Here is a 13,406-nt window from a genome sequence, read left to right as displayed (position 1 = left end):
AGACATGAGCGTGGACATGCGTGTCTAGTCTGCACCTCTGCAGGAAGTCAGAGGAGTGAGGGAACACAGAATGTATGCAAGCCATTGCAGTCCTCTCTGAGGAAACCGAGAAAGGACCCAGAGCATCAAATGAGAGCAATGGTTGTACAAGCTTCTAGAAGAAGAGACTTTTTATTTATTTGTTTTTTTACCCAATGCAAATGCAGTAGGGTCTTTATTACAAGCTTGAGCTACGACCCACACTGTCACTGTCACAGACACAGCAGTTCTTGAGTATAGAGCCCCAACCTCAGGGAGAGAGGGGTTTTTATTGGAGATACAGTAAGGTCTGAGGAATTCCAGTGTGGCAGTACTATGGTTTTTACTTTTTTTTTTATATATTACAATTTATTCACTTTGTATCCCAGCTCTAGTCCCCTCCCTCATCCCCTCACAATACTGCCCTTTCTCCCTTCCTTCTTCCCTCCCTCCTTCCTTCTTCTCCTCCCATGCCCCTTCCCCAGTCCATACATGGGATAGGATAATTATACTAAATCTGTACACCTGAAAAAGCTAAGCAATGAACCTGCTACTCCAACCAAGGACCATTCATGGAGATAATCTAGAACTCCTGCACAGATGTAGCCCATGGCAGCTCAGTCTCTGAGTGGGTTCCCTTGTAAGAGGAACAGGGGCTGTCTCTGACATAAACTCAGTGTCTGGCTCTTTGATCACCTCCCCCTGAGTTAGGGGTAGCCTTACCAGCCCACAGGGGAAGATAATGCAGACAATACTGATGAGATCTGATAGGCTAGGGTCAGATGGAAGGGGAGGAGGCCCTCCCCTATCAGGAGACTTAATTTTTTTAATTTATTTTTATGTGTTTGGATGCTTTATCTGCATCTATGTGTGGTGTCCACAGAGACCTTAAATGGTGTTGGATCTTCAGGTACTGGAATTGCAAATGGTTAGGAACTGGCACTTGGTGATAAGAAATGAGCTGGGTCCTCTAGAAGAGCAACCAGAACTGTTAACTATTGAGCTATCTCTTTAGCTCCAACCAAGAAGAAGCCTTTAAGCTGGTCCTCAGGAGAATGAATGGGAAGTAGCAAGTCAGCAAAAGCAGACAGTAAGCCCAAAGTCACATTGAAAATATATAGTATGTCTAAGTGTTTTTATCCAGTTACACTTAGATGTGTGTAGAGAGTGGGATGTGAGGGGCCACCAGGAGAAAATAAATTGGGAAGGTGGTTTATGGTCAAGCTAGAAAGCCATGTAGAGGCCAGAGTTAATCTTTTAGGTAATGGGATAGAGTTGGAAGCATTTCATGACATAATAAATCAAGGAATGACATGCTCAGGTGAGCATCTTATGAAGTCACTGCTATACTAGATTCATTGAAGAAGAGGACAGGCCTGAAACAGAGAGACAAGACAAGAGATTTTGTCACAGTATAGATGGAGAATGATCTAGAAGTGAGAGATGATTTAGAGGGAGAAGCAACAAGATCTGTGACTGACTTGGTTTTGGAAAAGTGGGTTGGGACTAAGTTGGAAGCTGGTTAATTTCATTTGTTGAAAGCCCCCATTTAGCTTGAGTGCTCTGTAATGGTCATTTTCATGACCAGTTTTCCTCACTGGGAGAGACAAAGGCTTCTATTCTGCCCAGTTCTATTAAGAACTTGAGAAGTAACCCTTGCCTTCTCTGGTTACATCTATCATTCCCTCTACCAATTTTTAACATGTATTTACTTACTTATTTATTTGTGTATGCGTATGTGCAGTCAGGCATGCACAGATATGCCATGGCACATCTGTAGAGGTCAGAGGACAGACAATTTTTAGGACTGAGTTCTTTCTTTTTTCCTGTAGGTCCCAGGAATTGAACTCAGATCCCCAGGCTAGTTGACAAGTTCCTTTACCCAGTGAGCCATCTTGCTGTCCCCATTCCTGCTATTGAAGCATATCTGGTTGTGCTGTTTGGGAGATAAAATATTTATATGCCAAGTAGATAATCCCAAAGGAAAGTCTTAGGTTCTTCTCTCTAGTCACAGCTATTCTCATCCTATACAATAAAAACTAATTTCTTAAATACGCATTTTAAAGGATCTTATTCTATACCAAGTCCTGTGCCAAGTTCAAAGTCTTCATCCTAGGAGAACCTGAATAAAAGTCTCCATGAGCGTACCAGGCATCCAGACAATGGGGATCAGATGCTAGGAGGGTTAGGACAGCAGAGTGGCTTTATAGAAGCAGTAGCAGCTAAGATTTAAGTCAAAAAAAACAAAACAAAACACAGAAAAAGGTGATATAATGGAAAGCCAAAGGGCCCAAGGGCTGGGTGTTTAAGAATCGGTTATCTAATGTCTTCTGCATAGCAGATGACTGGCAGAGAGGGGAGAAGTAGGCACCTTCTTCCCAAGCATCTATGTGTGGTGGTGTTTAGACTGAGCCGTGTGTATCTTGCTCTGAGCTGTCTAGTGACCCATGCTTTGAGACAACAGAAGGGATGGATGGGATTCTAATGCTTTCTTTGTCTAGGTTTTGTTTGGTTTTGGTTTTGGTGGTGGCAGTGGGTGGGGGTGGTGTTAGGAGAATCTGTGAGTGAACGAGTGGGGAACTGACAACCCGTTTATTTCCTGGCTCTAACTAATTCAGACACAATCCTCAGCCTTTTTGCTTTTCTCTGGGACCCAGTAGAGTAGATCTTTGTACATAAAAAGACTTTCTTGGCATAGCTGTAGCTAAAGGAATGGTTTTGGAATGAGACATACCTCGTGTTTTCTTATATTAGCCCCACTTGGGCATTTTATAACTGATGTACGCCTATCATCAGTTCAGGGACAGAATGCAACTAGACAACCATATTCATTTCCTATAAAGCACTTTATGGTTGAACAGCCATGGCAGATGCCAATGAGAAGAATACAGTGATGAAGTATAAAGAGCATGGGGGTCTTTGGTTCTAACACCCCAAATGATTCTAAACTGACTCTCTAGGATATGACGGTCTTCCTGTTCCCCACCAATCCCACCATGTTCTGACCATAAAGAAATCCTGACCCCAGGTGCCTTCAGCTAGTAGGCTACAAGGTTTTTGAGTTCCATATCCTCATATGTTCTCTTGCCCCAGGTCAGGCCCTGAGTCATCTTCACAGATATTCTATGCTACTTTCCATTCATCCTATTCACCCCCTACCATTGTCTGAGAGTGACTCTCAAAAGTTTATGCTCTGCAAAGTCAATCATCAAAGTCATGTCGAAACAGTCTTTGAAGTAAGTCATTGAGCATGAGGTACCCTGATGATATCTTCTGTAAATACGAAAGAGAGACTCAAACCTCTTGCTCACTTTATGATACTCTTTAGCATGCCATGATGCAGGGAGAAGCCCATCCCCAGCCACCATGCCCTTGGACTTTCCAGCAACCGGAATCATGAGCTGCATCTTTCTGCATTGCCCTGTCTGTGTAGTTTCATGATAGCAACAGAAAATGGCTTCCCAAGTCAGATCCACTGTGTCACATCACTCCAGCTAACTGAGGTTGCTACCTGTTTTAAAGTCATAAATCTCAAAGCCCCTACCCTCCACTTGCAGAGTAATTACACATTATCTTGTCAAATCCCTGGTAGTGTTATCTTTCCCATAATTTAACTCTTGTACTGGTACTTAAATTTGATATGTTATGCTTTAAGCTTCTTATACAAGAGGGTCAGAGCCAAAGCTTCCTTGAGTAATCATGATACTTGGCGTTTCTTTAGCATTTACTGCTTGTAAATCTTCTCCACATGTGTCACCTTCCTGAAGTTTCACAATAATTCTGTCAGCCTGGCAAAGCCAGTGTTATCAGTATCCAGATATCCCAGGTATAAGAAATATGAAATTATTTGCATAGGTCACACCGTGCTATGTTTTCTACAGCTCCAGAAACATGGGAGGTACTCCATCAGCATCGCTGATTTATCTGTTCATTAAATCTTAGCTTGATCCCACAGCCAGCCAGATGATTTGAGCAATAGGATTTGTGGTTTAGGGGAGATGACTGCCTATAAAGACATATGCTGCACTTGTCTGCTTAACATGCAGCCTTCTGACTTGTCCCATGTGAAATGCTCTTGCAGAGTCAGGGCCATCCAGACAGCAAATCATGAGGTTCATAGCAACCTCTCCTTCTCGTGTTCCTCCAAGCAAGGTTAGGGCCCTGCTTCTGCTTTACCTCTCTCCCTCTGCTGCTGCCTACAACAGGTGGGGGTAATGAAACTGTGGTCTTTCAATTCTCCCTTCCAGATGTCATCCATTTGGTTCTTGTGGTATTACTTGGCAGCCATATTTGATTTTGGAAGTGGAAGGCTTACTTGAAACCATATGAGCTTTTTTTTTTTTTTTTTTTTTCTCCTTGTAGAAAAGAGCTTTTGGTTGTAAAAGTGATGCAACAAAATGAAATTCATAAAGAAAGATTTTATGTCCTAGGAGTCTGTAGGGAGCTCTTTTCTGCTCAAGTCTGTAAGGTTGAGTCGATTAGCTGTGCCCACCCCCTCTGCTCCTATTCTGACTTCACTGCGTTTAGACTAAAGTTTTCAATTTGTCTGAATTACCTGAAAAGTTGTAAGGACAAATGAAGTGTGAAAGCCCTTTGAAAGGAGACAATTGCTTTGATGAGCTCAAACCCAATCTAAACAGAATCCTCCGCACTCCACCCTCTCAGGAGAAAGTGAGATGGCAGTGATTAAAGTCACACCAGCCGAAAGGAAAAGGGGATTTGGATATACCCTGGGTCAAGGACAGCTCTGGACTTTGGCGATACACAACTGTCCCTCACTAGTGAGGTAACCAGGGATGATTCATTAGATTAAAGAAAAAAAAAAGAGTTTCCTTATCCTTGAAGTGGTGGTAGTGCGGCCTGTCTCCTAGGATGACTGTGAAGAGAATGAGATAAGCCACAGAGAAAAGCTTTGTAAAATGAAAGGCACTATCCAATGGTGAAGGATTACAGTTGTTTAAAACAGTGTGTACAAGCCTTTGACGAGGGTTTGTGGAGTGTGCTGTGGTTTTAGTGTTTCAACAAGTAAGCCAGACACCAAAAAATGTCTGCAATAATGAGTAACGATTCAGTTATGACTTATTTACTGATGAAAGATAGTGAATTCATGCCCTTTAGAAAACATGACACTGTTTCCCTCACCACCCTTCATCCTCTGTGCACAGGAATTGCCCAGGCTTCTTCCTTCTTGTCTTAAGGCTTCTTTCTACTTTGTTCCAGTTGGCTGGAATGGGAGTTGTGTCTAAGTCCATTTTTGTAAGCCTTCCTTTTCTCTTGTTTCTCTGGAGCCTTTCTTGAGCTCTCCAGGAAAAGACCCATCTCTTCCTGCAAGTGTGCCAGAGGACTGGTTTCATTAGCTTAACATTTGCACTCCTATTTCAGAGGCAACTGCCTCAAGGCTTAACTCCCTTTAGGACTGTGACTATAATGCTGTGTTGCCACTGTCTGATGTCAAATGGTCACTGTTTGGAATCCCTGTGAGGTGCTTTGGTCTGGCCTGGACAGCAAGAGTCCCTAGACCACTGAATGCAAGTTGTGTGGCATGTTCTCAGAAGCAACTGCTGTCTGACCACTTTCCAGCAATAACATGGAGCAAGGAGTCCTAATTAATCTTGTCCATCACAACACAAAGTCCATGAAACCATTTCAGCCTCAGAGCATTCTGGTCACTGCTGGCCTCACAATCTCAAGATTTTTCAATTTATTTATTTATTTATTTATTTATTTATTTATTTATTTATTTATTTATTTATCTATCTATCTATCTATTTATTTATTTTATTGCAGAACCCCGTAGGAGTCCCTATAAAGAGTCTTCTGCAGACTTTAAAAGTAGAAGACTTGCAACTTAGACAATTTGGGAACTGCAGATAGCTTAAGAGGAAACATAGAACGACACAGAGATCCTTTGACCTATTTTTACTGCTACGTAATTTCTGAGTGCACAATTTAATGATATTTTCACTTAGTAGAACATTAAAAGCATTTTTGATGTTATTAAAAATGTCAGTGAAGTGTGTTTTTAGTGACTATATACTGTTCCATCTTATACACAGACTGTACTTTACCAGGCCATTTATAGTGGATCAATTTTCCTTTATTATAAATGAATTTTACTTGAATATCTTTATTTATATGTTTAAAAAATGCTTACATTTCAGGTATTTTCCTTATGATAATAGAAAAGGACTATTAAAAACATACATATTTTAAATATTTTAGGCATTCATCCTCAAATTTAGAACCTGAAAGAGTACATCAGTTATACATTTTTCAATTAAACTCATTCACTGATCTTCAACTCAGAGTTTGACAATAACTTAACACTGTTTCCTTGACCTTCTATTACTTTTTTTTAATTTAAAGGAAGGTCTTCTTAGAGCAATTAAATTTTAATCCATGACACTCATTGAATATTTATAATTTGTTTTTAGGGCATTTTTTATGACCTTTTAGAAGTTACCCTCTAAAGTGGTTGTCTAATGTCACTAATATAAAACAGTTCGGTGGACTTCGTGCTGTGACAGACATGACTAATCAAGACTCTCGCAGGCAATGGTGTGGCTGAACACTCATCAGCCAGCAGTTTCCTCTAAGACTGCCACGTGGCTGTATTCAGAGGTCTAGAGACGCTTGTTGTTTATGACTGTAAATTGAAATAATACAAACTGTAAAGTAGTAGACAACTGTGAGTCATTATTGTTGTGATTAGTTCCCAAGGAACAATAGGTTTAGACAACTGGCATGTGTGAAGTATATATAACAGAGCAAGTAAGCAAAGAAATACAATAACGTAAGGCAGCAGCTTGAAGCTGAAGGATAGGCCATTGGCTTAGGAAAGAAATGGAAGAAGACAGTAGCTTGCAGCTGTAGTCCAGTCTCTGTGTTGAAACATTTCCTTGTAAAGTTAAGCAGACACAACTGGGCATGCCCTGGACCTGGTCTTTACATCACTTCTTCCTTGGTGTTTCCGCCTTAGAAAATACTTCTAGCCCTCCTTGTGGAGGCTTGGTATTTGTTGGTTGCCCATCCAGTCAAAGAAAGGGAGAAAGGGGGTAGAATCCTAATATTTTCGTTGTGTACATCTTACCAAACTTAATTCTTGATTAAATTGGATTAACGGCCCTCATCTCCACCTCCACTGTTAGGCTGGCCCATCAGAAGACCATGTCCCCAGGTTCCAGGTTATCCAGACCCTAGAAAAACAACGCCAGCCCTAAGTTTCCTTCCACAGCACTTCTTAGGTGTACCAGGTAATCAATCAAGTGGGAAGGGACAGATAAAGAAAAGCAATATTGAAAATGAGTTATGATGTAAAAGAGAAGCCTTGCTATTATGCTTTATCAAAGGCAGCCACTAACAAGCATAATGTAATTCACAGCGCTTAAGCAGGGTGACTTTAATTGCAGTAGTCATTAAGCTCACAGGATCATTAAATACATTAAAGGAGGGAGCCAACGAGTTATCATGAATAAAATAAGGCCCCTACTCACCCTCTTCACCTATTTAACTGGAGCTGAACTCAGTCTGGGTCTCTGATGCAGTTATAACCCTTTGCTTTCCTTTCCTTTCCCTACAGAGGCTGAACAGTTTATGGCGGCATCTGAGAGCAAAGAATGGCAGTCAGGAGTATCAACCAATCACAGGTTAGATTTACTAACTGATTAAATGTTGTGGTGGGGGGGGCGGGGGGAGAGGTGTGTCATTTATTAGAGCATTTTGAAGTTTAAAGCCTTGCCACTTCATTTTCGTTTTTGACATGCTTATTATGTCCAGAAAGTCTACATTAAAAAAAAAAGAAATACTAGTATCTCCCCCCCCAAAATCAGTTACCCCAATATAGCTTAACAAATTGACAAGAAGAAAGAAGAAACAATTTTATTTGTTGATGGAAAATACATAAAGAAATAAATATTTTTCTAGTTTCTAGTAATTTGATAATTTACCCTAACAAAAATTTTTGGAAAAATATATATCACACATATATAATTTACATATAAATGTAAATATAATTTTATTATAAATAACAATATATTTAATCTTAATAGAAATATATTATTTATCTATACGTTTAAAGTTTAGAATGCATATGTATATATCTAAACTTTTAAAATGTTTATACAAACTGAATTAGAAATTCTGTAACTAAGAAATTATTGAAAACCACTAAGAGAAGGAAGATTGACGAGTGGAGGAACAGGTAAAAGCACTTGGCAGACCAATGTGAGGACCTGGGTTCATATCCCCAGGACTCACGGTGAAAGAATGCAAGACAGCATGCATCGGTGGCCCCAGCACTCTATGCAAGATGGGAGGCAGAGGGAAGAGAATCACCGGAAGTGCAAGGCCAGCGAGCCTGGTGTGCACAGCTGTAAACGGTAGGAGACCGCCTCAAACAAGGGTGAATGAGACCCTAGACCGTACTCTGACTTCCATGTGGGCATGGGAATATAGGCTTGCCTTACTCATGCATATAAACACACACACACACACACACACACACACACACACACACACAGAGACTTAAACAAAACCCAAGAAAATCCAGAATGCCCTAGTATTTCACAGCAAGAGATTGGTTTATTTAATATGCCTTTTAACAGTGAAGGTGGGCAAATGTTAACATTGATAAATGGATAATAAAACTCCATGAATGCCATGAAGCCTCCTGTACGATTGTGTTGAGTGAACATTTACCATCACGTGGAAGATTGCTGATTCATTCCAGCCTACTTTTTTCTCTTCCACCCAACTGTGTAGGGCTCACACCAGTTCACTCTGCTATTCACAGAGACTGAAGGAATTTCAGGTTTGGGCTGCAGGTCTTCCTCCCTCCTTTCCCTGGCCCATTTAGCCCGTTTTAGTTGTCCATTTTAGGGAAGTCTTCTTTCTTCCCCTTCCCAGCATAACCTCAAGCTTCACCAAGGGTTATGTGGAATCATCCTCCATTGACTGCTCTTTACATAGACTACTATTTCTGGGATGGGCTTGCCTTGACATGCTTCTGTCTCATGGTACACCTGTTCCGTTACTTTCATTGTATAACTTGTTCTTTGTGTCAGAACAGAGACAGGTACAGGTCCTACAGCAATAGGTTTGGTGATGTTTCTTCGAGGTGGTCACCGCCCCGCCATTATTTTGCTTTAATATGCATGGAAAGGTGTAATCTTAGCTCCTCCTTTCCCTTGAGTCTGGGTTGGTCTGAACGCCATACTTTGATCTATGGAATATAGCAGGAGTGCTGCTCAAGCTCTTTCAATGCGTGTTCTTGGGTTTCTGGGAACATTTACTGCCAGGAAGGCAGTCATCATGTGAGAAATAGAGCCATGGTGAAAGGGCCATGTTGTGAGGAAGCCAAGTGCAAACTGTGGATGATGAGGCATCCTGTGGAGAGAGAGGGAATGGAAAAGGAGAAAGAGAGGGAGACAGAAGGTTAATGTCAAATTTTCAACACCATAGTTTCTAAAGCTTCAAATTATCACAGATGGCCTCCCACCTGTACAGCTCAGCCCTCTCTGTAGTGGACATTGCTGTATCTGAAGAACGAGGAGGAGGAGAAAGAAGGGAAAGAGGAGGAGGAGAAATATCAACTGGGTATCCTCTTTTCCTTTATATTATAGCCTTGGGTTCTAAAGGTTAAGAGCACCCGAAGCCTTCATTATTCTTCTAACAGAATTCCCATCAGTTGGTGCTGGAGATGCCCATTGGTTGACTGGAATGTGCTGGGGGGCATTGAGCAAGATTTTCATATGAGAATTTATATCCAGACTTGGCTGTGTCTAAGCTTTTCTTATGAAGTGCAGGGAGGATGATTGCTGACATGATGTGTCTAGAATGAATTTGGTGTCATGGACAAATGGAGTGCGAAGCTCTCTAGTGACAAGAAGGGAATTAACTAGGTCATGGCTTTTAGTCTAGCAGTTCTCTGGTGTCATGGAATTCCACTTGGGATGCTGAGTGCACAGAGCCCCATTCCAAGCTTAACAGTTCTGACCTCATCAAATACGGATATGTTTATACAGTTTAGGTTTTCTTTTGAGTCTAAAGTAGAACAAATGGTGACCAAGTAGATGTGCAATAAACATGCACTAGTTTAATAGATTCATGATTAATTTTGTTTCCATAGCGGCAAACTGTAACAATAAGTTGTATTTAGCCAATTCACAGGGTTTTATACCCATCAACTCTAGTTTTCATTTTCTCTCTCTCTCTTTCTCTCTCTCTCTCTCTCTCTTTCTATCTTAATAGATTTTACCTGGGGTTTATTTGTAAAAACAGCATAGGACACTGGTCATCTGTAAATAGTGTGTAGGTAGGTGTCTCATACCAGTCTGTCTGTCTTCACATTGGCAGAAGCCTTTCCTGTGGGGCCTTCACAGGGGCCTGGGCACCTTTAGGAGCCTGAGCTAGAGCTACAGCCTGGGCCTTAGCTGCCTGCAGCTTCTGTCTTGGTTTGAACCTTGGGCTTTGGTTGGAGGAGCCTATGACCCTTGGCATGTAGCTCCTAATCCGCTTCCCAAGCTTGGGGTGAGCTATGAAAGCCAAATGGCTGAGTGTACTCTGGGCCCTTTGGCTTCTTTGGCTTTATGGCTGTAGGCTTCGCAAGGGCTTGATGGCCTCTGCTCACGCACTCATTGCCTTTGCCTTGTTTGCCTGCATCTTCTTCAGGCCTTTCTTGTGCTCCTTGGCAAAGCGCATGCTCCTCAGGAACTTGGGGTCAACCTTCTTAACAGATTCATAGCTTTGTTACCGGGGTTTATTGATGACATATCTGTGCCTTTTGCGGGACTGGTTGTATGTGGCGTGGTTCTTGGAATTGGCCATGTCTGTGTGGTAACCCGCTGCTCCCACAGAGCCTGGTACCGGAAGAGAAAACCACCTCTATTTTTCAATTTTTTATCTTAAATTATAAAACACACCTATGAAAAACCTATGTTTTTTTTTTCCCAATTTATAGGTTTTAAATGATTGATGTTGTCAAATGACTGATTGTGAGCTAAGATTCTATTGCCAGAATCCTGTATGGATGAAGATTTTCATCGGAAGAGGGGCATGGGTGATTTATCTGTGTGGCAGTTGTGCCAGCGGTGCAATACCATGACAGGCTTATGGGATGGCTCAGGGGTAAAGTGCCTACTGCCAAGCCTAACCTGGGTTCACTCCCTGGGACCTACTTAATGGAAGGAGAAAACTGAGTACTGCAAATTGTCCTCTGATCTCCATAGGTGGGTCAATCATCATCATCACACACACACACACACACACACACACACACACACACACACACACATACACTAAGTAAATAAATTGCAATGAAAACTTTAAAAAAAAAAAAGAGAGAATGCCACGGAATTGCCTGGGGGATTCTGCTCTGCATATGTGGATAGACAGGAACCAGGAGACTATTGGAACCACAGACTTCTCAATAAGAATAAGAAAGCTGCTTCTAATGTTTTCCCTATTGTCTTTAATCACCAAGAAAGTATCAACAAGGCAAAAAAATCCCAGAGTCTCCCCAGCTCTCCTCAGGAGTGGCACTGGCAGAATCCAGGAAATGGCCATCAATTTACTCCTACTTTCCAACTGTAGGCAGGGATGCCATGCTTAGCTAGGGAAAATAATCAGGGATCAGGACACAGATAGGGTAAGCTGGCTTTGGCTATCTAAACCTGACCCATGCAGGACACTTTCAGCCGCCTGTTTTAGTGTGACAAGACATCACAGACAAATGAAGGAAAGTCTTATTGTGGTTTTAAGGTTCCAGTGCTTCTGCCTATGACTGCCTGAGTCTGTTGCTATGGGCCTGAAGCAAGTTTGAATATCATCAGGGCAGAAGGAAAGACTGATAACAAGATGTCTTCCTCAAAGGCATATCGCCTTTGCCATGCATCTTCCTCGAATCCTCCTGATGGTCCATTCACTATGAACATATCAAGTCAAAATCCTCATTCTCCTACGAAGTCTCAAGGTCCCATCTCTGAGTATTGCAGCATTGAGGACCAATCTTTCAATTTCTGAGTCTTTGGTGGAACATTTCATCATTCAAAAGCCAACACTCATATTAAGACTAAGGAGGAGGAGGAAGATGATGCATTTGTTAAGTGTTTTGTGCCACTTTACATAGGAAGTACCTGAAGGATCTGAAAACACAGAAGTGGGATAGAACAAACTCAAGAAGGTTCTTCTGGGTTTTTTTCAATATTGGAAAGGTTCTCTGGGGCTGGATGAAAGCAACACAGGTTTGTTACGTAGGCAGAAGAAGGAAGCTTCTAGTCAGGGGTGTGGGAGCTGCTATAGAACAACTTCTTCACTTCTGGGAGGAGCAATTATTGTTTGTGGGACTAGATGATAGATGTTATGGAAACCTGTGTAGTTTGGAATACTAGACTTGACTGTATAAATACATAATGATTCTTTTTTTTTTTAACTTTTGGAGATTTGTTTAAAATTATTTCAGTGGGAGAGGGAGGAGAATGAGAAAGAAGAATGGGGTGAAAGTGACTGAAATTTATTATGTAAGTGCATGAAACTGTCAAAGAATTAAAAAAATAAGGAAGTGGAGCTGAGGGTGAAGGAGGTAGCATAGCACGTGGCCTGCATGTTGAGACCCTGGGTTCAATCTGCAGCATCAAATATGAGTAAATAAACAATCCAACTGTAGGTTTCTCTCACTTGGTTACTCCAGCAGCTTTCTCTGCACTTAGAAACAGCTGCTCACTCACCCAGGCTTCTAAGGTGTCCCGTAATGTGTTCCTTTGAAGGCTTATCTGCAAGATTCTTTTTCTTCTGACTTACTTCCTGGCTCATCATGCTTCTATCACACCGAACTGGCCTTCTATCAAGTTCCTTTAACATTCTACAAGGGTTTTCTCCTCAGGGCTTTTGCATATATGGCTCTGTAATCCAGAATGTTCTTTTTCATCCTTCAGAGCTTTGTCAAAAACCTTCGATGACCGCTCTCCCTAGGCAGATTTTCTGTTAGTCTCCATTAATCCTTCATAGTGATTTGACTGTTGTAATTACTCATTCATCCATTTCTTTTTTTTTTTTATCCATTTCTTGTCCAGCTCTCCCACTTCATAATATAAGCTTTGTGCAATAAAACAAAACACACACACACACTATCAACTTCTAAAAAGGCATCTAGTTTCTGTTACTTGATCAAGAACTGTAAAGTAAAATGAAAAAAATCACAAAAGTGTTAAAAAGAAAACAAATATAGTATATTCTTTTAATTTTTTTTAAGAATTTGAGAATGTTTCTAAGTGTTGCATGAAGCCTCAAAGTTATGAACAAAAAAATTGGCAATTTTGACTATGTTAGGCATTTCATAATTACAAGAAGATGAACTGAGAAAAATATTCACAAATTAAAAATTATTCTTCAGA

This window comes from Psammomys obesus, unplaced genomic scaffold, assembly GCF_907164565.1.
Source record: "Psammomys obesus unplaced genomic scaffold, mPsaObe1.curated_primary_1811, whole genome shotgun sequence".
NCBI classification, from domain to species: Eukaryota; Metazoa; Chordata; class Mammalia; order Rodentia; family Muridae; genus Psammomys; species Psammomys obesus.
Note: the sequence above shows the minus strand (reverse complement) of the source record.